Source organism: Protomyctophum parallelum, assembly GCF_964188405.1.
Source record: "Protomyctophum parallelum genome assembly, chromosome: 18".
Classification (NCBI taxonomy): Eukaryota; Metazoa; Chordata; class Actinopteri; order Myctophiformes; family Myctophidae; genus Protomyctophum; species Protomyctophum parallelum.
In genome coordinates this window covers 10,098,758-10,124,289 of record NC_139716.1, presented here as the reverse complement: position 1 = coordinate 10,124,289, position 25,532 = coordinate 10,098,758, and the positions used below count along the sequence as shown (strand labels likewise).

Genomic DNA, 25,532 nt, shown 5'->3' with positions numbered 1-25,532 from the left:
CCTAACAAGCAGAAACAAGAGCACAAGACCTTTGTTCCGCCCTCGTATTTCAGAAGGTACAGTCCCATAGCCCGGAGAGACCATCGAGCGCAGTTCTGATTGGATAATGATGATGTTTTATTTTTAAACATAAAATGAAACAACAGAACACAGACCTGTTTTTCGTATGAAACAGCAGTAGATAGGGAAGATGAAGAGAAGAGTTGTGTAATTTCACAGAAATGTTTAAAAGTATTTTGTTGTGATTTTACATTGAAAGAAAAAGGGATGTTGTGATATGTGCTATGATTTATAACAGCCACTATGGAAATGATGATGACTATATACTATTACTACTGCTATATCTAGACCAGTGGTTCCCAAACTTTGTCATGTCAAGGACCCCCAAATTGACACCAATTAGCCCGCGGCCCCCCCATTTGAAAACATATGCCAGGGACCCCCCATAAGAGAAGATGTAATTTAACTCTGAGAGTGTACAAATGGAAACAACGAGTCCATTTGGTTCCATTTGTAGGCTACACTCTCTGAGTTACAGACCCATAAGGGTCCATTTGGTTTACTAACTATCATTTAGCTGGGGACCCCCTGGAGCTCCCTCAATGACCCCTGGGGGGGTCCCCGGACCCCTCTTTGAGTAACGAAAACAGGCCTGTGTTCTGTTGTTTCATTTTAGGTTTAAAAATAAAACATGATATTTTCTTGTTTTCTCAATTTTATTTTGAGAGAAAAGCAAATTATAGTTAGTACAATGACCTGGTCGGGTTCAGAGTCCCATTTCGGGAAAGATGAGATGTATTTAGGACAATCTCGATCACTTACCTGATGTTTTCTGAGGCTGATTTGAAAACTGTCAAGTGGCACTGCCATGTCTTCCTTCTCAGAATGCATTTCTTTCATGTGGATTCCAAGGGATTCGATTTCCCAAAAGTTGCGTAACTGATCTGACAGTGCCTGTTCCTCTCCGACGCTGATGTGCATCACTTCATCTTCAATGTTCACACCTTCAGTTATGCCTTCCAAATACACTTTCCAGTGCAACTAGTCCAAGCATAGCTAGCTTTATACAAGAACAGGTGCCAATGCAGTTGTGCTGATGTGCTGCTGCTGATGTGTTTTCAATAGACACTAGTGCTTTCTAGGGTATGATTAGGGGCCCTGAAGATGAATACAATAGATTGTGCATTACATTCACACACACACGGCGGAAACCATCCAATGCATCAACCAGCACATCAGGAGCAATTCGGGTTTCAGTGTCTTGCTCAAGGACACTTTGATACCAACTCTGGGGGAGCCCGGGTTCGAACAGGTTGCCAGCCAGCCACTCTACCCCTATTACATATACATATACCCTGCTGATCGCTGGTCTTGGTCCCTGATTGGCCGACGGACACCACCGACATATGCAGCCGATTACAGTACCGCGCTCTGCTTGAGCAAGTAATAATAAATTAATAATAATAATATCTCAAACTTATAGGCCTATAGCGCTTTTCTGAGTACCCAAAGACGCTTTACATGGGGGGCAAGAGGAAGCAACAAACTTTATTAGAGAATAATCTCACTCACACACACACACACACACACACACACACACACACACACACACACACACACACACACGCGCGCGCGCACACAGCTAAGGAATAAAAACATTCAACAGTGAAAAGAGTTAGCTAGGGAAAGCAATATTGAAGAGGTGGGTTTTGAAGGTTTGGAGGGTGGACCTTAGAGTATCTAAGGCGTGGACAGTGCATTCCACGGGGTTGGGGCTTCTCCGAGTTTCCTCCACCCGAATTCTAGCTCTATGGCGCCACCAGGCGTTCCCTTTTCGCAGTAAATGTACTGTCCACATGTACTGTCTCATGTGTATTCCCCATATATTGAGTTGCATATATTCCCACAGGACCCGTGATAAATAGCGCTTAACAGAGCTTGTTTCAGAACTTGTCTAATGTTGAAAAGAAGAAGAAATGAAGAAAAGAAATAAATGACAATATTATAGGTAACGACGTCGCTGACGTCGTTTAAAAACGTAATTTCTTCAGATGTGCAACAGGTGGCTCTGTGGCGCAATGGATAGCGCATTGGACTTCTAGGCAATTTCACCAGCGAAGTGATTCAAAGGTTGTGGGTTCGAGTCCCACCAGAGTCGATCTTTTCCCACTCGTCAGTCGCGAGTGACGTAACAAAACAAACAAAACTCAGATAGAATCGTACCACTTATATATTAAAATTTGATTTCAGTCACGTCAGTCATATATTTGGTGTCAGTGTTGGCAGATAATGATTTAGGACAGAGAGGGGCAACGCTCGATTCAAATTTAAAATGTTTATTTTTCAAATAAATATAAAAGACACTGCAATAAATCTGACATCGATACATCCACGTACCATCGAGAAGAACCGACTGCTGGGCATCAATGAAATCATCATAAATATAATTTAGCGAAACGAAACATGGAGACGACATATCATATAGAATATAATAATACGATATCGCCCATGATGATTAATATTATTATACTGTACATTCGCTTCAAGGACCTTATAGCCTGTCTGTCTGTCATCGAGGACTTACTTAGTGCCATCAATTCGTTTTTAAGGGTGGTAACGTGGTTCCAGGAGGGGACTGACTGTCCGTTTCCAGACGACATAGAATTGCGTGGCACCCTGCGGGTGTAACCAACGAACGAACATACAAGCTAACGCTGACGTTAGCATGGTGCTGCCTGCCTGCTAGGCTATGAGATCTCGTCGTTATGAAGCATGCAGAGTAAAGCTCGGCTCCAAGGCGTTGTCGTCTGAATTCCTCTTCGCGATTGTAATTCACAGCCCCAACATTGTTGTCTGAACCGTCGTCCTGGTGGATTTAGTCCTTGTTTTCGTATATATATAATTTTTTCTTCGGTGATCGGTGTTAGCCAGCTAGCTAGCTACATAGCTAGCTTATGGGCGTCAAAGTTAGCCGTGACTTCAACCTGATCTCACATTACGGACACGTCAAGGTAAACATAGCCACCATCAGCTAGCCAGGGAGGCTAACATGCTAAACTTTGCCTCAACGATGCGTATTTTCACATTATGAACTTCGCAAAACATTAAATAATATAGACGAAGGTTGTCTCTAAATCGGTGAGCTACCCGACTTTATATACATTCACCCTGACGTGCCTATTTTGGGCATGTCATAGGCAAAAATGTTAAGATCTGCAAACTAACAAGGCTATTTGCATAGGGAAGTAAGTGGTTATAATATAACCACTCAACAAACTAGCAACTTCATCTTGTACGTATGTAAAGATAATTTTCTTTTTTTGATCAACGAGTTGTTATCTGTGGAGTTGGGATTTTATGAGGTGTTTAACTCTTATTAGTGGTTGGCAGAAAGGAAAAACATGCAACTATAACTTAAATGTCTGGTTTGATTTGGTTGACAACAACCATTATATTACCATTGGAAGAGAAATCAACTACTAAAGAGGTCTTAAGTTATTAGTTAATGACTTTGGCTGTATTCTAGACTTCATTTAATTTATTCTCTTGTTCTCATGTTGTTATGCAATCTTTCTTGATTCTTAGCCTTTGATCAATGGGCTCAGCTGCTGCTATCTCTACTAGCAATAAATAAAGTCATGACTAATTCAGTCTTGTGATTGCACAGAACAAAATCATTATACACATCCCTCTTTACATTCTATGATGTCTGTATTTCCTCAAAGGTCCCGCAGATCTGTGTCTTACTTCGGGGGGGCTGTGATGTCAGAGCCCAGGAGTCCCACGCCAACCCCAGCCGGTGACACATACAAAGGCTGGGTGTTCAAATGGACTAATTATATCAAAGGATATCAGCGCCGATGGTTTGTCCTGAGCAATGGCTTGTTGTCCTACTACAGGTACGGTTTGTCAGCCTATAACCCATTCTGACCTGAGATCAGATTCATACGAGGTTTCCGCCGGACACATACTGGTCTGATGAACCCATTCTGACCTGAGATCAGATTCTAAAAATGTCAGTCGCTCTTCGATTTTTCAAAAAATAGCAGACCTACAAGCTCGTATCGCGCCACTCGGTGGCGCGATATGAGCTTGTAGATCTGCTATTTTTCAATAGCTAAAGCATAACATGATGCCGACACCAAAATGGGTGCCCGGTCAGAATGGGATAAACCATAGATGGTACCATAGAAATGAGTAGTGCCTAGCCACGGCCACGTTACACTTGAAAACCTGCTGTAACTACTGCTTTATAACACTCAATAGATTTACTTGAACCATAGTCTCGCATGGCCAGACTGATGCCGCTCACATTATTTTAAATGCTTCCGTCGTACAGTCTGGAGCACGGAAGCTCTGATCACGAGCAAGCGATAAAGTAAGTAAAGTGAAGCCTCCTCCCCATTCCGTTTTCGTCTTTACAGTCGCGTGAATTTATCCTAATATAAATCGAAATGATCTAAGCATTATATAGCTTGCTGCTTAGCAGAAATAAAAAGTTTAAATTACAGATATTCTAAAATATATTTTTGTGGACGGAAATGGCAACCTTCCTTACTCCAGTTCCAGACTATATGTAGCATTCGAGATTGTGGAATAGCTGTCTGGCTACGCGAGACTACTTGAAACCTAAACGCACAAATCCATATGAGAATTAAAACTTGACCGTAGTGAGTGTGCGATCATGAAATTGCCCCTTTTATAAATCAAGTCGTCATGGCTGTTGTCCAAAGCTTAACAGTGAAAGTAGATATTAACAATGTAACACCTTCATCTTTATGGCATTTGGTCTGATCCATTCCAAGGCATGTTGAATACCCCTCATCGGACTTCCTACACCCACACTTTCTGATATGAACAATAACGCCATCACACGACTAGCACTCTCGATATCAAATGACACTGATCATCCTCTGTATCGTTTCTTTAACCTCATGCCATCTGGACAAAGATACAGGACCTTGCCCTGGAAAAAGGTCCGTTTTAGTAGGAGTTTTGTCCCCTCAGCCATCGCGGCATTAAACAAACTGCCCCGCCGATAGGATGATTCTGTACACAGTGGGGAATTCATGTTTTGTTTTTTTTGTTTTGTCTTGGTGCTATGTGCTCTGTGTTGTTTTTGATGTGGGTGTTGACCTGTTGAACAGATTGTGAAGACAAATATCCTTCGGGACAATAAAGATTATTATTATTATTATTATTATTATTATTCTCCCTGAATAACAGGACCCAAGCAGAGATGGGCCACACGTGTAGAGGAACCATTAACCTGGCTACAGCAACTATCGCTGTGGACGACGCCTGCAACTTTGTCATCTCTAATGGTGGTGCACAGACCTATCACCTGAAGGCCAGTTGTGAGGTGGAACGCCAGCGCTGGATCACTGCCCTAGAGCTGGCCAAAGCTAAGGCTGCACGCATGCAGGCTGAGTCAGGTACTTGGGCTGATGCCTGATGAAGGTCCATATAATCGAAACATGTAATATTGGGTACATAGACAGAGCCTTCAGTTGATGCCTCCTATAACTATATCAATTCAAGCTATTATGTTGTTATTGTTATAAACACACACTAAGGACTGCTTGTATCAGTATCATGTTTTGTTCCATGAATGATTACCATTTGCAATTTTTGTACTGTACTGAATTGTGTCTTTTTACTAGATTAATGTTCTGCTTCTAAGAATGAGTTTCTTTCACCAGTCATGAGTCATGCTAGGTGAGTGACGAATGTGTTTTCGCTGAACCTTCTAATCTGAGCATTGGGTCTCTGTTGTCTTGTTTGTCCTTAGATGATTCTGGGGATGACTTTTCTACAAACTCTCCCCAAGGCCAAGGTGGGGGTTCTCAGAACTCAGAAGTCCAGTCCACGCTCAGGATACTGGGCAGCAAGGTGGAAGATCTGAGCACGTGCAATGACCTCATCTCCAAACATGGTTCTGCCCTCCAAAGGTCGGTCTGTAGTGGCGTAACCCAGTATACAAATACAAATAGCACAAACTCTATGCTGTGGCTCTCGACCGTGCTTTTTACACACATCTTAGCGACCGCTCCATCCGGTTCTTCCAGTGTTCTCGTTCTGACCGCAGCGACAGCACTGCAAAAGAAACGCATAACAGATAAGCTGTTTGACAGTGTTCTTTCTTTTGCATGTTTGATGAGTTGATAACATTATGTGATGTTAACTAATGATTTAAGTAGCCAGAATAGCCATAGTTGGAATGTGATCCACTTAACGTACAAGCTATTTAGACAGATGTTTGTTACTTAAACAATGAATTTAAGGTTGCAATAGTTGTCACCATTGCCATGCCGAGGGGAACTTTTAAGCCACACACTTACAGTATGTGCACTCATACGGTATATGAACAGAACGGCTTTCAAAGATTTCTTTTGGCAATCTATTCCAGGTCTTTGTCAGAGCTGGACAGTTTACGACTTACCGGAGAAGCTGGGGATAAGATCCGTCAGGTGACGGAGAGAGCAACACTGTTTCGCATAACATCGAATGCCATGATTAATGTGAGTGTCACCTCTGTTTCGTATGTATCTGCCTTTACCTTTTCCCTTCCAATCTGTGTTTCCTAAGGTAGGCCATTTTTTCACTTGACCCAAAAGAAATCGCAATAGTAATAGTTCAAGGTTTCTTATGATCCTTAGGGTCACATTCAGACCGTACGATGTGTGGAAACGTCGTAGCCAATCCAACCGACTGATTGCGACGACGTGTGTACACGTCCTAGCTAGAGATGCAACCGATCCGATATTATATCGGTATCGGCCTCCGATCCAGCGCTATGTGATTCAATCTTTGTAACTTTATTATTGCCATTGAAAAAAATGCTGCTGTGACGACGATGATGATGATGATGAAGAAAAAGCGCACGTCGTCGTCGCGGTTAAATCCGTCTTTATATAATTGGCTCAGTTATCAAACCATGACATTGTTGTCAGAAGCTCAAACACTGATTCAGATTGTAAGTGTAGTGCAATTCTTAAGACAAAGACAGAGTTTGCAAACTAAAGTAGCATAAACACAACACCAGCGCAATAACAAACGTCCTGAGGTATTTTCTTTCTCCCCGAGTTCTGTCGGTAAGTCTCAAGGCTTTTGTCACATGATAGCACAGCTGATTCCCGGCATCGCATTAGGGGTAAAAAAGGTACCACGTGTATATAGCAATAATAATAATTACTATTATTATTATTATTATTATTATTATTATTATTATTAAACCATAGAATGAATTAACAGGTTACATGCAGGCATCATTTTAGGGGTAAAAATGTACCTTTGCACATAATAATAATCCATAGTATTAATTAACAGTTTGCCATTCCCTTAAGGTTTACAGGTTAAACAGTTCATATTCTTATTTCTACAGGTTAAACACTTAACCATAAACATCCCCTCTTTGAATCTTTTTGTATTTATTTGTTTTGCTATGTAGCCTACAGCAAATATCGGATCGGCAAATATCGGATATCGGGAAATTTCAAAATGAATATATCGGATCGGAATTGAAAAATCAGTATCGTTGCATCTCTAGTCCTAGCGCTTTTTCATTGATATCAAACGCTATCAATCCTTCTGCAATGTACTATCCTTCTGCATGTGCTTTTTGCGCATGCGCTCTGCCGTTCACTTCCCTGTTTAGCGATCAGAAAGAAAGGCTCGCCACGCGTAATCTAGGGAGCTCTCCATGGTTTTGACCAGATGGCTATACTTCTGTCTTCATTTCTGACTTCAACATGCCTCTCGCCCGGAATATTAACGCTTCTAGAGAGACTCGATCGTAATCATAGTAAGGTAAGCAAGCAACATTATGCCTCCCGGTTTTTGTACGGAACGGAAGCCCCCGGCTTAACGAATAAAAGCTGCCATATCTGCCCGGCACCCCAAGCTTCTATTTTGAAATAAATCCCGGCGCTGATTGTGTTAAAAATTGGTTATTATATAAATGGATCATGATAAATTCAGTGGTTGAAGTTGCACAAATGTGATGACCTCATCACATTTGTGATGACTGCTATGGCCGAAGGAGTGTTTGTTCGTGCAAAACTAATGCTTGACATGATGTCACATGCTACTTTTTGCCTTAAATGCCTTATATAGGTTTTCAATGATGCTCAAACCTTCAACCCCTGAATTTACCATGAGCCACAATTTATATAATAATCAATTTTTAATGTTATTTGGATGACTTTTATGAGGATCATAAAAAAAGCCTTGAACGATTACTATTGCAATTCCTTTTGTGTCACTTTTTAGTTTAGATTGACTGGCCTATAGTCTCCTGCAGGTTTTTGTCAGGTCTGAAAAATAATCTAATCTAAAATATAAATAACCTTCAGGTTTTGGTGGTGTCAGCCAGTAAAAAATAAAATGAATAGAACAATGTGTTCTCTCTGCACATTATTTCGAGCTGACATTATACTCTGTTGAAGTGAAACACATTTCTACACCCACGCCAACATTCTGTAAAAAAAAAGAAAAGTTAAATAGCATTTGTCAACCTAATTTAAAAGGGTTTAAAAAAATGTAAAGAACCGTTTCGACCCAGGTATATGGATATTTTGTGACATTTCCCTCACTAGGCCTGCCGAGACTTCCTATCACTGGCCCAGGCCCACAGTAAACGCTGGCAGAAAGCCCTCCAGGCTGAGCGGGAGCAGAGAGTGAGGCTAGAGGAGACCCTGGAACAGCTTGCTAAGCAGCACAATAACTTGGAGAGAGCTTTCAGAGGAGCCGCCACTAATGCTGCCACTGACAACAAAGGTAAGCACACAGGCCCACGTGAAAAGGCAAGTTGTCTGTGATTTTAAAATAATAGTGAAGGGTCTACGTGATGTAGACCTTCACAGTAAAGTAGCACAGCAGAGAACAAGGTCATCACACAGCACTTGTAATCAGTGTTGTTTTTGTCGACTAAAACTAAGACTGTTGTTCGTCAAATGTTCGTTGACTACCTTTTTTCACTGACGAAAACTAAATAGAAACTAAATGAAAACTAAGCTTTGGGAGAAAAAAAAAAAAGTCTTGGGAATTGCTCGTGTGTCATATGTGAAAATGCTATCTGTATTGTACTGCTCTTTCCAAATAAAACAAATATTATAAAAAAAATAAGAAAACTAAGCTATGATGACTAAAACTAAGACTAAAATATACTGACAATTTCGTCAACAGCTAAAAACTAGACTAAAATGTTAGGAAGGGACTAGTGGACAAGATATCCAGTATAAGTCATTTCACACTTGGTTGCATGCTGAAAATAGCCCACAGTGAAAGTGGGCTATTTGTGAAAAAAGTCAATCCGACGGCATCAAGGCCCGCCAAAATAATTTTTGTTCGACTAAATCAACTGTAGATTTAGCCGACTAAAATCTTATGAGATTCAGTCGACTACAACTAGACTAACACTAAAACATTCCAGGTGACTAAAATGTGACTAAAACTAAATGAAAAATGTGCTGCTAAATGACAGGCAGTTGTTGGTACCTGCAGGGCATTTCTGCCTGTGTGGCATCTCGATTTCCCCAACTCCTGTCTTTTCTTCTCAGCCAGAGCCAGAAACTTCTCCGAGAGATCCTTAGGACCTTCTTGGCCTTTGCTGCCCTGAAGCCGATATCCCTCAAGAAGCGGTTTGTCGAGAGGCCGGTGTAGCCGCGGCAGCCGACTTCCACTGGATAGGTTGTTGCTCTCCAGCCTTTCTCTTGGCATTCTGCGACTAGATCTGCATACCGGGCCTTTTTCCTTTTCGTACGCTTCCTGGATGTTCTGCTCCCAAGGGACTGTCAACTCGACTAACAGGACTCGCTTCTCGGTTGATGACCACAGGACGATGTCGGGTCTCAGTGTGGCGATGGTGATGTCAAAGGGGAAGCGTAGCTGTTTGTCAAGGTCTGCTCTTATTGACCAGTCTTTGCCTGGAGTCAGGACCGCTGTTCTGTCTGCTTTAGGGCAGTTTCTCTTGGGTTGTCCCGCTGTTAAAAACTGAACCAGCTGCCTCTGTTGGGACGTTGACGTCTCATTGGCCAGGACTCTCATGTTCTCTGTGTGTTCCGCCAGCTTCCTTAGTACCTGGTCATGCCGCCAACGACTGTAACGACCCTGGGCCAAAGCTGTCTGGCAGCCACACAGGATGTGGCAGAGATTTCCCTTGCCTGTTTCACAGAGGCCACAGTTGTCCTCCGAGCCGTACCACCGTGCCAGGTTTGTTGGAGTAGGAATGGTGTGAATACGTGGCTCTGATGAGAAAGCTTAGTCTTTTGCCTGAGGCATCTTCCACGGGTCACACCATTTCACTGACCGTGGTAGGAATAACGAAGGTTAGATATAACGTCCAACGTAGCACACCTGACCTGACTCACCCTATCATTCTTCCCCCTCCAGGTATCGCCGGGCCAGGTATTTCCGGACCGGGTGTTGCCGGGCCAGGAAAGGGTGAGGCGAGTGACGAAGAGGACGACAACGAGTTCTTCGACGCCATGGAAGAGGCACCCGAGTTCATCACTGTACCCGCAGACCCCCACTTCCATAAGTCAGTCTGAGTCATGCAACCTGATTTACAAATTTTTTTCTTTTTTTTTTTACCCGAAATGAACACATCCACAGCGTAATTCCCCATAGTCTTCATTTATGCCATTGCTGTTGCTTATTTTTGTTTATTGCTTATTTTATTTGTTGTTTTTGGTACACTTCCTTGAAGTTGATTACAGTTGTCTTAACCCATTCTGACCGGGCACCCATTTTGGTGTCGGCATCATGTTATGCTTTAGCTATTTAAAAATAGCAGATCTACAAGCTCATATCGCGCCACCGAGTGGCGCGATACGAGCTTGTAGGTCTGCTATTTTTGAAAAATCGAAGAGCGACTGACATTTTTAGAATCTGATCTCAGGTCAGAAGGGGTTCATCAGACCAGTGTGTGTGTCCGGCGGAAACATCTTATGAATCTGATCTCAGGTCAGAATGGGTTAAGTACCAACGTCCTTCTATAGGAATATGTCCAATAACGGCGTGACTACCACGTGGATCTCTGACATCATATTGATGATCATGTCGGTCTTGGGCAAATATAGAGACATCAGAAATGTCTGCATCTATTTTATGGTGCTTTGCATTATTGGATTAGTAGCAAGGGGTTGTGTTTTAACCCATTCTGACCTGAGATCAGATTCATACGAAGGTTTCCACTGGACACACACTGGTCTGATCAACCCATTCTGACCTGAGATCAGATTCTAAAAATGTCAGTCGTTCTTCGATTTTTCAAAAATAGCAGACCTACAAGCTCGTATCGCGCCACTCGGTGGCGCGATATGAGCTTGTAGATCTGCTATTTTTCAATAGCTAAAGCATAACATGATGCCGACACCAAAATGGGTGCCCGGTCAGAATGGGTTAAGCAATATTGGCTCTTACAGGGCCATGACAATAAATGTGCATTCATAAGCATTTATCATTTTTCTGCTGTATCGATATTGATGACATCAGATATGTCAAAATTAGCTCACAGTTTACCAGATCTGAGCCCCATTGACACCCATCCATTCTAAAACTTTCTAAAGTAAAACCTTACTGTCATTTTGCAGTTTGTGACAGGCTACCGGACAAACGTCCGCAGCTTGTAGAATGCTAGTCTGTTCTAGAGGAAAAATCCCTTGTAAAAGTTGATATCAGATTAAGGATGTAAACCAAATCATAATTATCATGAGAAGGAGATAATGTCCGCACACTGTTGAGTAGCTCCCACTGCAAACTTTTATTTGATAAAGTCATCCTTTATCAAATAAAACTTCCAGTGGGAGCTACTCAACAGTGTGCAGACATTCTCTCATCCTCCTGTACGTATCTTTTTGTTTAGCACCTGAAAGTTCCTTTTTTATTTTTAGAGAGAGATGTGCGTACTTTCCTTTGGATTCCGTTAATCATAATGATCATGCCTTTTAGATGTCACAATTGTGCATTTAGTTTCTAGTATGTCATTGTTAGGACTACTTCATGTCTCCTTTAAGAGACATGAAGTAGTTGCAGTTGTGGACATTTCTAAACCATTCTATGCTGTCATTAAATGTCTTTTGATCTCTCTGCGAACAGAAGATCGAGCAGCAGCGTCAGTGGCTTCAACAGTGAAATGTGTTCTGACGATCAGTCGGTAGGTGTCACATTTGTTTCAGCCAGTCGCTAAGCGTAAAACGTATAATTCATACTGCACATTATATTAACATGTCATCCCCCCCCCCCCCCCCCCCCCCATTCGTAGCTTAACGAGGAGCCGTTAGCCATCAACCATGAATCCCCGTCTCAGGAACTGTTGCCGGTGAAGAAGAGGCGCACCCATATCCCAGACAAGCCCAACTACTCACTCAACCTATGGAGCATAATGAAGAACTGCATTGGCAAAGAGCTGTCCAAAATCCCCATGCCTGTCAGTATCACCACAAATACTACCAGGCCATCTTCCTAGGAAATAAATAACAATCTATTTGATAACGCACATTAAAGCAGCACTATGTAACGGGGTTTTTTTTTTTATGATTTCTTTTTTGTGGCTTTCGCCTTTATTTTATGGAGGGATAGACAAGACAGTAGGCTGACAGGAAATGGGGAGAGAAATGGGGTGACATGCAGTAAAGGCCGTCGGAATCGGGAGTCGAACCCACGGCACACTGCCAGACTGGATTACCAGCCAAGGTGCCTAGACCGCTGAGCCACGGCCCAGGCCACTATGTAACCTTTTTTTACAACTATATAGCATTATGTCCCACAAAATTATAAAGTTACATGTTTAAGCAATACCAATCATCCTTCCATAAATGTATAGACTCGGGCCATCCCTGCTAGGGCCTAGTCAAGGCTTGACTTCCCTACACTACATATGTATCAAGGAAGCTTTGAGAAGGAAGAGAAGTGGTCACGTGACTGGGCTGCGCCATGACACGGGAGCCAAACTACCCGGAAGTTTGGCAGAATTCACTGGAGTCAGTGACCAGCTCATGAACATTATTTATGAATGACTGAGACCTTTTGTAAAGTAATCACTTCTGGAAAATAACAAAAAAACATGTAACTCATTATTGTCTGCTGTGTAGCTTTTCGATGTGTACACTGTGTAATTTTTGGTATGGTATCTAAAGATCACAAAGTACCTTTCTGATAGTACCAAGTATCGCGAGACGTCCCACCGTTTCCTGTCTGGCAGCCAAATATCGCGATACTTCAGGGCCAGAAACGATACCTGCTGCTGTTTAGATCCTCAGATAAAATTATATACTGGTGCACATCGAAAAGTAAGTCATTAGAAAACAACCTGTGATGTGTCTTCTTTTATATTCCTGAACCAATTATATGACAAAGGTCTCAATTGTTCATAAATAATGTTTGTTATGAGCATAGTCTGCTGCACGAGGTTACTCCCGTGTGGGAAATAAATAAATAATACAAGTACGAATGAATGACAGCTTGGCACATGCGACAGTAACTTTATTTTTTGTAGAAGAAGCAAACTAATATTATTTATGCCGTTGGCCTGTTTATTTGTATACATGTGTAAACTTGAAACATTGTACTGTAAAAAGGTCTCTTTTCCCTTGACCTTTACCTTTTTTGTATAATAGTATTAGTTTACTATAATTAGATTAATACACATAATCAACACTTTAATTTAGAACACAGCCAAATCATAGGACTACGTGTTCAATCAATTATTCAATCAAACAATATTAGTTTGCCTCTTATACAAAAAATTAATGTTACTGTCGGGTGTTGCCATTCACTTGTACATTCTCTGTGTATTATTTCCCACCACGGAGTACCCTTGCATCTCAGAGGACAGGCAACACGGCCAGTGTCGGTAGGCCAATCAGAGGCAGGCGGGGGCGTTACCATGTCTATGCTCGGACGTAGAATAGATATACGCTTCCTTGATATGTATAGGGAAGACAATGAGTGTCATGGTATTTGCCAAGGCAGAACGGTCAGTCAATGTGAAGATTGGCCAATCACAGCGTCTCCTCGCCGGACATGCTTGCAAAGACTCTTGGGTGATGAAGTCAAAGACGTTTTTTGGCTGTCATATTATTTGTGGCCACTGATACCTACCTACTATATAGGGCTGCTTTAATAACCATACCATAATAACCTGCATACCTGCTTTAACCCATTCTGACCGGGCACCCATTTTGGTGTTGGCATCATGTTATGCTTTAGCTATTGAAAAATAGCAGATCTACAAGCTCATATCGCGCCACCGAGTGGCGCGATACGAGCTTGTAGGTCTGCTATTTTTTGAAAAATCGAAGAACGACTGACATTTTTAGAATCTGATATCAGGTCAGAATGGGTTAATCAGACCAGTGTGTGTCCAGTGGAAACCTCATGTGAATCTGATCTCAGGTCAGAATGGGTTAATAACCATTACGGTGTGCTCAGGGAAGCGCTAAACTGCACACATGTGCGGCAGGTTGCGCGTACGGGTCACATTTAGCATGTTGGTGTTAAAGGTAATCGGATGCACATGCATGCGCATCATAGATGCATGGTCTCTGTCCTGTGCATGTGTACTGTACATGTGTGCATGCATGCATTGCATAGAGAGATTGTCTGGTCCATTCTGGTCAATACTAGTGTGGTGTTTTATGAGCTTATGCACACTGACGTCGCCTTCTCCCGCTTTCTCTCTCCGTCTGTGAGTGTGCATCAGTGCTCTGTGCAAGAGAACAATGTTGGCGTAGCTAAGAGATTTAAATACATTTTGTTACATGCATGTGCATCATACATGTGTGTCTTATGAGGTTGAATATATTTAGTTTGCCATTTCCCTTGCATTGCCGTTCTCCATGATGTCTGCTCACCAAAACGTTGCTCTGGCGTTCCATCGGACGCTGACATGTTAACATGTAAATGATGCATGTGTTGCGATGTGTCCCAAAGCGCGAATATGGTTTCATCTGCGGGTTTGAGTAAAACGGTGCGCTGTGACTGGCCAGTCGCTGTGATTGACAGCCTACACCTAAACCTAAAACCCTAACCTTAACCTCAGTAAAACTATACATAAACCTAACCCTAACCTCAGTAAAACTATACCTAAACCTAACCCTAACCTTAACCTCAGTAAAACTATACCTAACCCTAACCTCACCTCAGTAAAACTATACCTAACCCTAACCTTAACCTCAGTAAACTATACCTAAACCTAACCTCAGTAAAACTAACGCAGTGGCTGTGGGGGTGGGGGGGGGGGGGGGGGGTGGGGGGGGGGGGGGGGGGGCGTTTCCAAGAACCCGAATCCGCAGATGAAACCCTTTTAGCGTCCAAAGCAGCTTACAGTATTTGTACGGTGCGAGCACACATTAATGCGTGCGCGTGTGTGTGTGTGTGGTCTCTCTCCCTTTGACGTCCAGGTGAACTTCAACGAGCCCATCTCCATGCTACAGCGGCTGTCGGAGGACCTGGAGTACCACGAGCTGCTGGACAAGGCGGCCAAGTGCCAGAGCACTCTGGAGCAGCTGTGCTACGTGGCCGCCTTCTCCGTCTCGTCCTACTCCACCACTGTCCACCGCACGGGCAAGCCTTTCAACCCCTTACTGGGCGAGACCTACGAGCTCGACCGCCGGAGAGAGAGCAGCTACCGTTCCCTCTGTGAGCAAGTGAGTGAGTTGGGGTTGGGGGGGGGGCGAGGGAGCGAGAGAAAGTAACTTTTAAGGAACTCGACCCGCCAAGTTATATTGTTCATCGCCTGGGAGGACAACAGAGATTGACAAAATGAGGGGTGTGTGTGTGTGAGAAAGATTGCAGGCCATGGTTTAACGATGGAGTGGAATGTAGCCATGGTTAAGATAAGCGTGGAATGGAAAAGGGGAATGTGGGTTAGTATTGTTGGAATGTGGAGCTTCATGCCATGCTTCATGCTAACGGGTAAGACAGGTCTGGGCATTTGGGCACATATTTTTTGGAAACGTATACACTTTGAATGTTCACGGCTATCGACGGGTAACATCATATTCATACAAATAAACATAGCAGTGCACATGATATCACAAGCCTTGAACACGGCATCCATTAGTAAAGACTGACTGAGCTTAGTGTCCCAGGGACATTTTATGAGTCCTATTTCAACGTTAGAGTACAGTACTAAGTACAGTATTGCATCCTAGGACCCCCGGAGGGTGACATGATTGCGTCCTTTCTCAATTTAGTGAGTCTATGTCAGTCTTCTCCAAATTTGGTTAATTCCCAAACTGACCTACATTGGTATCTGGTATAAGTTATGAAAAGTGAAAAAGATATTAATAGACTGGGATTCATGTGATTTCTATGTGATGTTTCTGTTCTGTTCTTATTTTTAGGAGGATCTGTGATTTAGTTTGTATTAATACTAGTCATATATCTGACCGTTACAAGATGATTTAACCCATTTTGGGGCGGGAACCCCTTTTGGTATTAGCATGATGTTATGCTTTAGCTATTGAAAACTACCAGATCTACAAGCTCATAGCGCGCCACAGCTTGTAGGTCTGCTATGTTTGAAAAATCGAAGAACCACTGGCATAGATACATAGCTTTTTCAGAAAACTGTCAGGATGTAGAAGACAGTTTTAGAATCTGATCTCAGGTCAGAATGGGTTAAGTCATGATATTTGACCAGTCATTGAAGGCTTTTGTTGACATGCTTGTCATACATAATTCAATCTGTTTTGTTCTTTCGGAAGTCTTCAGTGGGCCTATTCCCTGTATCGATTTGAAAAAAATATATACATAAACACAAAATATCCATTTATTCTTAGGTGAGTCATCACCCACCTGCAGCAGCACATCATGTGATCTCCGATCGAGGCTGGACCCTGAGGCAGGAGATCACCGTCGCCAGCAAGTTTAGGGGCAAATACCTCTCAATCATGCCCTTAGGTGAGTACGTTTAGGGGCAAATACCTATCAATCATGCCCTAAGGTGAGTAGGTTTAGGGGAAAATACCTATCAATCATGCCCTTAGGTGAGTAAGTTTAGGGGCAAATACCTATCAATCATGCCCTTAGGTGAGTAAGTTTAGGGGCAAATACCTATCAATCATGCCCTTAGGTGAGTAAGTTTAGGGGCAAATACCTGTCAATCATGCCCTTAGGTGAGTTTAGGGGCAAATACCTGTCAATCATGCCCTTAGGTGAGTAACGGATACTTTGAGAACACATGTGCAGTATCAGTGTTATTTTTGTCGACTAAAACTAAGACGAAAAATGTTCGTCTGACGAAAACTAAATGAAAACTAAGCTATTATATAATGACTATGACTAAATATACTGACAATTCCGTCAACAGCTAAAAACTAGACTAAAATGCTAGGAAGGGGACTAGTGGACAAGATATCCAATATTTTACACCTGGTTGCATGCTGAAAATAGCAGATCTCCAAGCTCACAATGCGTCGCGACGCGTTGTGAGATTGCAGATCTGCTATTTTCAGCAATCTTATGACATTTAGTCAACTAAAATCTTATGACATTTAGTCAACTAAAACTAGACTAACACTAAAACATTCCAGGTGACTAAAATTTAAATAAAACAATTCTGCCAAAAACAACACTAGTGCAGTATGAAGGTTTCACAGATGAACACATTATGTAGAGATTTAGGTGTGACTGTGGTGCCTCAGTCACACCATTCTGCCAGATATGGATGTGATATGATGAAGGCAATTAGATGACTTAGAAACATTCTGGGTGGGTCAGTAATGAAGTGTGACTATTAAAGGAGAATTCCATGCTAGAAGGCTTTCTTACCTTTATTTGTAGCTAAGTCTCCACTAAAGAGGTCCAGGTGTTATTTTGTGCAAAAGCGCATTATTGGCTATTTCCCCTACCATAAGCCCTCAATGAATTGAATTGAATTGAATGGGGCATTGGGGTGTTGTGCTAATTCGCTTATTTCCATCGCTCAAAAATATATAGCTTTTTTTATATATCCTCACTTCATAATGTAAATAGTATCCCAAGCAGCACACTTTACTACTTATTATGTATTATTATGATTTGATGGAAATAAGCGAATTAGCACAAAAACCCCAACCCCCATTGAGGGCTTATATTAGGAGAAATAGCCAATAATGCGCTTTTGCACAAAATAACACCTGGGCCTCTTTGGTGGGGACGTAACAACTACAAATAAGGGTAAGAATGCCTTCTAGCATGGCTTTCTCCTTTAACACAGTGTACACATCAGGCTAATGCATCAAGTTTAAACGCAAATGCATGTGATTATTATTTTTTTGTACAAACAAACATTATCTTGGGTCGTCCTTTGCAGGCACAATCCATGCCATCTTTGAAAAAGGCGACAATCACTACACATGGAAGAAAGTTACCACCACTGTGCACAATATCATCGTGGGCAAGCTATGGATTGACCAGGTAAGGAGCCAAATGGTGCAGATACAATGTTGTCTCGGTATGAATTGCCATTATACTCTAGAATGATTGCCAGGGATTGCTCAGGGAAGCTGGAGGTACCTTCACTAAAAACGCCGGGACAACACTCCACACGTCCCAAACTCTTCTCCCTTCTGGCTCCAAAACTATGGAATGCACTTCCCATCACAGTCAGAACTGCAGCCTCACTCCCAATCTTCCGCCGTAGTCTGAAAACCCACCTCTTCAGACTCCACCATGGCCCGTAGCACTTGCCCTAGCCTTTATTTTATGTCGACTTAGATAGTATTTTAGACAGACCCTATAGCTCGTTACGTAGACAGCACTAGAATTGCATTTTATGTAGTCATAGCACTTTATAGTACACATGCATATTGTATAATATATAATTAAGTATAGCATGTATAGTTGACATAGATACTCCACTGTTACGTTCTTAGCTTATACACGATTCATGATAACTACTTTTTATATATGTGATGTATGACATGCTTTGCTTTTGCTTAACCCATTCTGACCGGGCACCCATTTTGGTGTCAGCATCATGTTATGCTTTAGCTATTTAAAAATAGCAGATCTACAAGCTCATATCGCGCCACCGAGTGGCGCGATACGAGCTTGTAGGTCTGCTATTTTTGAAAAATCGAAGAACGACTGACATTTTTAGAATCCGATCTCAGGTCAGAATGGGGTTAATCAGACCAGTGTGTGTCCAGTGGGAAACCTCGTATGAATCTGATCTCAGGTCAGAATGGGTTAAATGTACAGTAAGTCGCTCTGGATCAAGAGCTAAATGCCCAAATTGTAAATTGTATTTGAGTGGCCAAGTGACAAATCTCTCCATCTCTTCCCCAGTCAGGAGAGATAGATGTAGTGAACCATACGACGGGGGATCGCTGCCATCTGAAGTTTATCCCCTATAGCTACTTTTCCAGAGATGTGCCAGGAAGGTGAGGGGAAAAAAAGAGAACATTTCAGACTCAATTGCAACAGGTCTTCCTTTCCTTCACACTGTTAGTCATAGACAAGTTCTGCTTTTTTCTGAGATACCGCGTTATTCTGCAGTCCTTTGCGCTTTTCTGTCTAGCATTGCTGATTCCTGTGGTCTTTAAAACCCATTCTGGGCGGGGACCCCTTTTGGTGTTAGCATTATGTTATGCTTTAGCTATTGAAAAATAGCAGATCTACAAGCTCATAGCGCGCCACCGAGTGGCGCGCTACAAGCTTGTAGGTCTGCTATTTTTGAAAAAGCGAAGAACGACTGACATAGAAACATAGCTTTTTCAGAAAACTGTCAGGATGTAGAAGAATTTTTTTAGAATCTGATCTCAGGTCAAAATGGGTTAATAGACGGTCACAACATGATGAAGAGCGTTCTCTTTTTTTCCCATCCTCTGGTCAGGTGTCCGGCGTGGTGACGGACAAGGACGGTAAAGCCCACTACGTGTTGTCGGGAACGTGGGACGAGAAGATGGAGTTCTCCAGGGTGATGCAGAGCAGCCGAGGGGGAGAGAACGGCACCGAAGGCAAACAGAAAACAGTGTACCAGACGCTCAAAGCCCGCGAGATCTGGCGGAAGAACCCACTGACCGTGAGGACTGACTGCCTTTGTACATTTGCATCTGAGTGTGTGTACTCGGACCTACTGTATACAGCCCTTTCGACAAGTTGAGAAACTTGTCCCGCTTGTCAGTTGAGAAAATGTCTTTAGGCAAGTACTGGTTGAAAGGATCATGCGACAAAAGTAGGCCCCGTTAGTATCCAGTTTACAGCCTCGCGGGTGTAAACTATATCCCTTCCCATTCCCCTTGGTAGCTCAGTTGACATAGCAGGGCAGTGTTTTGCCAGGTCAACTCATGAGATGTACACTCATAATCCTTCCTGTGGTACACGAATCCGATTGTTGTCTATGAATGAATGACCCTCTTTTTGCCACCTGTGCCTTCTCTACAGTGAGGGTGCAGAAGCCATGTATTTCTTCACTGACCTGGCGCTCACCCTGAACGAGCCCGAGGAAGGCATGGCGCCCACGGACAGCCGGCGCCGCCTGACAACGGCTGATGGAGGACGGCCGCTGGGACGAGGCCAATGCCGAGAAGCAGAGACTGGAGGAGAAGCAGCGGAGCGTCCGTCGAGAGAGGGAGAGGGAGGCCGCCAGCCAACGCACCGCCAGCCAATCAGAAGAAGGTAAGATTGCATGGTTATTATGTCCTTCTAATGCAGTGGTTCCCAAACTTTTTCATGTCAAGGACCGTGGACCCCCATTTGAAAACTATGCCAAGGACCCCCCATAAGGGAAGATTTTCACGGTTCGGTTTGATCTGAATTGGGCTACGGTCCCCCATTTCTATCTATGTGACCCCAATGTATATTGTAAAATCAATGTTAATTTAACTTTGAGAGTGCAAATGGACCCATAAGGGTCCATTTGGTTCCTAACAATCATTTAGCTGGGGACCCCCTGGAACTCTCTCAAGGACCCTTGGGGATCCCCGGACCCCACTTTGGGAACCACTGTTCTAATGCTCTATCCTCCCTCCCAACCGCAATTGGAAAAATCTTGGAACAAAACTGCCAGACAATCTCTGTAACTAATTTTTCTTTCTCAAAAGCTATCGATGAGGACTCTTTTACTGACTCCTCTATAAAAAGCAAGTATTTCTGTTTTTGTTTTTTTTACCTCTCTCTCTCTCTCTCTCTCTCTTCCACTTGCCTATCAGTCAGCATTTAGCTTCATTGCTTCTGATTGCTGGTTCTCTTGAAAGCGATGTGGAACTTACTGTACAGTCTCTTTTTGGCAATATACACTACTGTAACTAATTTTTCTTTCTCAAAAGCTATCGATGAGGACTCTTTTACTGACTCCTCTATAAAAAGCAAGTATTTCTGTTTTTGTTTTTTTTACCTCTCTCTCTCTCTCTCTCTCTCTCTCTTCCACTTGCCTATCAGTCAGCATTTAGCTTCATTGCTTCTGATTGCTGGTTCTCTTGAAAGCGATGTGGAACTTACTGTACAGTCTCTTTTTGCCAATATACACTACAGACAACTAATTATTTGTTATTTCCTCCTCCAGGTGCACACCACGACGACCCCAAGGCGCTATGGTTTGAGCATTGTGAAGACCCAATCACAGGTGAGCCCGTTCACATCTATAAAGGAGGCTATTGGGAAGCCAAGGAGCGGGGCAGCTGGGAGGACTCTCCTGACATATTCTGACCCCAGCATGGACTGGAAGGTGCCACAAACAAGGCTCTCGTGCTGGAGAAGTCCAGCAGAGAGAGTTCCCGTAGAGGCCAGCTTGTCGCCCATCGTACCCTAACCCCACACAGCACATAGATCCAACAAGGGCTCTCTGTTCTAAGAGACCTGAAGGATGGACACTGCGGTCGGTCCGATCCAGCGGGAAAACAGGGTCTTCCCTCCCCGGCCCCTATTCAATTTTTGGTCCCTGGCTCCTCCATGCCCCATGCCTCTCTCAACCATCACATGTCTGACGAAAACGGGGAAGATGAAACAGTTGAAGCTTTTTGTTTTCCGCAAGAGCCGTCTGTAGCATATGGGGGTTTATTTTCACAAGTCGATAAACAATAAACTGTTGACATGGTGTGGATAAAGGAGGACCAGGGAAGGAAATGAAACGGGCAGAACTGCCTAATGTAGGTCATCCTCTTTCTTCCCCTCTTTGACCCTGTCATAGTCCACTCACTGTAACCGATCAGGAGCAGATGCTGTTTGATCAGTCACATCTCCTCTACCATTGTGTGCCGCTAGCACTCTTTTTCTGTGAGATGATGTATTATTTTCTAACCTTCATCCAGGGCCTTGTGCTTGAGTCCTGAAGAGGAGGGGTTAGTTAGGGTAAACCCCCTGGATAACATAGTTGAAATAGTGGCGTTAAAAATGCTGATTGGTGGCCTTCAAGAAAAATAGACTTATCTTTTTCTCAAACCCATTTCTTGTGCTGACCGAATGAACTGAAGGTGTGAAGTGTGCTTGTACGTACATGGTTTCACACTTTGGTTTCATCCATCCGTAACCTGTACTGCCATTTTACAGTATACAAAAAAAAAAAAAAGATCTAGTGCCCAAAATACTGCACCCCCCCCCCCCAACAAAAGAAACGTAATTTTATTTTTATTTTTTCAGATTCTATTGTTAACAGAGCCTTTTTGTATAGTCTGTTTAAATTTTCAATTCATCGGTGCAATTATGTTTTTTATGGTTTTAATTCTGAAGTGTTGGGTGGTAGTGTTTGAAGACCTAGGCACCATCTCTCTTTGCTGTTACTGAGCTCTATATAGGGCTAATTTATATATTGTTGATCAACCTTGTCATCGACGAAGTAACAGATTCTCAGCTGAAAATAGCTTATTTTCCTCCAGCAACAGTGAAATATTCAACAAAGTATGAATTAGACTTTAGAAATGGGCAAGTTGCTCTCACACCTGCCTTTAACGTCACAACAGAGTAGATATTTTATACTAAATGTATAGGCTGGGTCTCACAAAACACATTGGAGATATAGATAATAAACAATAGCTAATACACTATGGCAAGAATTTGTTCCATACCGAGGAAATCCTACTTGGTCTCTTCCATTTGTTCTAATAACAATGAATGAAGTTAACCCATTTTGACCTTAGATCAGATTCTAAAAATGTCTTCTACATCCTGACGGTTTTCTGAAAAAGCTATGTTTCTATGTCAGTCGTTCTTTGATTTTTCAAAAATAGCAGACCTACAAGTTCGTAGCGCGCCACTCGGTGGCGCGCTATGAGCTTGTAGATCTGCTGTTTTTCAATAGCTAAATCATAACACGATGCTAACAGCAAAAGGGGTTAAAAAATGGGTTAAAGGACCACATCGACCCATTTTCAACCTAATGGTCATTATAAGATGCCACCATTTCTGTCTACTCGCTCATCGTCTCAGAAGAGCACTGTTGACTGTTCAGAAACCGGCTTACCACTGACATCATCGGTAGCAGTCAAAACTAAGACCAAAAATGTTCGTCGACTACCTTTTTTCACTGACGAAAACGAAATAGAAACTAAATGAAAACTAAGCTATGATGACTAAGACTAAATATACTGACAATTTCATCAATAGCTAAAAACTAGACTAACTAATGTTAGTGTAAAATCAGTCATTACGACGGCATCAAGGCCTGCCAAAATACATTTTAGTCGACTAAAATCCTATGACATTTAGTCGAAACTAGACTAACATTCCCAGGTGACTAAAATGTGACTAAAACTATTCAAGAGACTAGGACTAAAACTAAACACTACATTTGCTGCCAAAAACAACACTGATCGGTAGTCAGATTTGGACATTTCAAACTTTATTTTTTATTTTTGAGGGGCACTAGCCCCTCCTATGACCAGCATTGTGCGTACCACATAGGGATGATTTGATTGGCTGAGAATGGAATGTGATGTATGACTATAAGATCGCCCCTCACTTCACACAAGTGTGTGTGTGTGTGTGTGTGTGTTTTTTTTTTTTTTTATTAATATTAGAACAATAGCTTCTATTTCAGCATGCTAACTTTCCAGGTAGAGAGGTGCTGTAATTTCTATTAGCTTGGAATCCCCATTGGTGTCATTGGTAGGTCCGTTTCTGAACTGTCCATAGCCCATAATGAGACGAGTGTGAATTGATGGAAATTGTGGCATCTTACAATACGCATTATTGTCGCCTGTCGACCGATTGAAAATGGGTGACGTACTTCTTTTATAGATTTGACAATTAACCACTCAAGTCCTATTTTATACTAATATAAGTCATATGACGGTATTGTGCAAAGATAGTCCATCTACAAGCCAACAGTGTGTCGCATTATAGCAATGCATTGTTCGCTTGTAGATGGGCTTTTATTTTCTTTCTTCTTCTTTTTTAAGTGGTTAAGGAATAGTATTTTGCCATTTTTGTATGTAGAGAATTGCAAGTTACAACCTAGGTTTCATGGCACTAAAAGCCATTTTAAAGTGTGTTGTTATCCGGTGAAGTACTTGCTGTGATTTTGTGCTGTAAAGAGAATATGGTGTGAGTAATGCAAGGGAGTGACTGCAGGAATCAGAAGAAATGAATGCAGTGGTGAAACAAAACAACCACCACATCACCGTGAATACACATTCGCGTATTCCGAGAAATTTATACATATGCAATGTGTTTTGACACCAAAAATATGGGATATACTGTGTGCGTGAATTTCTTAATTTTGTTTGTAAGTGTACTTAAAAAAAAATGAAGAATAAAGAAAAAGAATTTAAAAGCATTGCAAATAAGTGATTTTTATAAATGTATAGAAAATGGTATTATAATATAGTATTGATAATTGTATGTTTTTTTTTTTTTTTTTTCTTTTCTTATACTGTAGTTCCTCTAATATTATTGGAAGAGGAACGTAATTTAAAGGGAGCTTCCAAGCTTTATTGTGTGGGAACTGTTCAGTATTGTCTTAATAATAGGAGCAAGAAATTTTGTTTCAAACAAATGATACTGTATGTCTATGCCAAACAAAGTAATTTCATACAGTTGTCTTTCATTCCATTTTCATAATTTCATTAATTGGATAAAACAGTTGCAGATTGTTTGCCAAATCAGTATAGAAATGTCTGTCATCTTCAGTACATGCTGTGCAATTGATGGGGATAACTTAATCTTATGTTGACCATGAAGTAATAAAAAGCAAACCAAAACTTGTGCCGTGTTCAATTTATTGTTTTAGGTTTAGATTGTTTAGATTGAGTTCATATGTAGACAAAGGTTTAGACAAATTACATCATATAAACGGTAGACTAGTTTATTATTTTAGTTTTTTGTAAGCACAACCAGAGTAGTTTTTTTGGGAAAATACAAACAAAACCTCTCACCTCAACAGACATTAATATTATATTATTATAGTATTATATTATAACATTTAACTAAATGAGTTTAAAGTCAAAAGTAACATCACTTCTTTCTCTAATGGTGGGAAGAACTGCCTGAAAGCGTTATTATTACAAATTCCTTTTAGGAATAGGTAGCAGTGTCTATGTTGGTAGAAACATAGACACTACTGTCCTAATGTCGTATTATGGCTCACGGACAGGATCCATTGCTTC

The 25,532-nt window shown here is 41.9% G+C and overlaps 1 pseudogene across 1 annotated transcript; it reads left to right on the top strand.

The window, feature by feature from the left end:
• Nucleotides 1-2,699: 2,699 nt before the first annotated feature.
• LOC310875947 (oxysterol-binding protein 1-like) lies at nucleotides 2,700-25,116 on the top strand (annotated as a pseudogene). Its single transcript, XR_014571097.1, has 17 exons — nucleotides 2,700-3,011; nucleotides 3,726-3,899; nucleotides 5,227-5,435; nucleotides 5,792-5,951; nucleotides 6,410-6,521; nucleotides 8,598-8,778; nucleotides 10,393-10,540; nucleotides 12,100-12,157; nucleotides 12,266-12,430; nucleotides 15,405-15,650; nucleotides 16,788-16,908; nucleotides 18,302-18,405; nucleotides 19,279-19,373; nucleotides 19,826-20,070; nucleotides 20,377-20,610; nucleotides 21,036-21,074; nucleotides 21,497-25,116. The product of XR_014571097.1 is annotated as an oxysterol-binding protein 1-like (transcript).
• The last annotated feature ends 416 nt before the right edge of the window (nucleotides 25,117-25,532 follow it).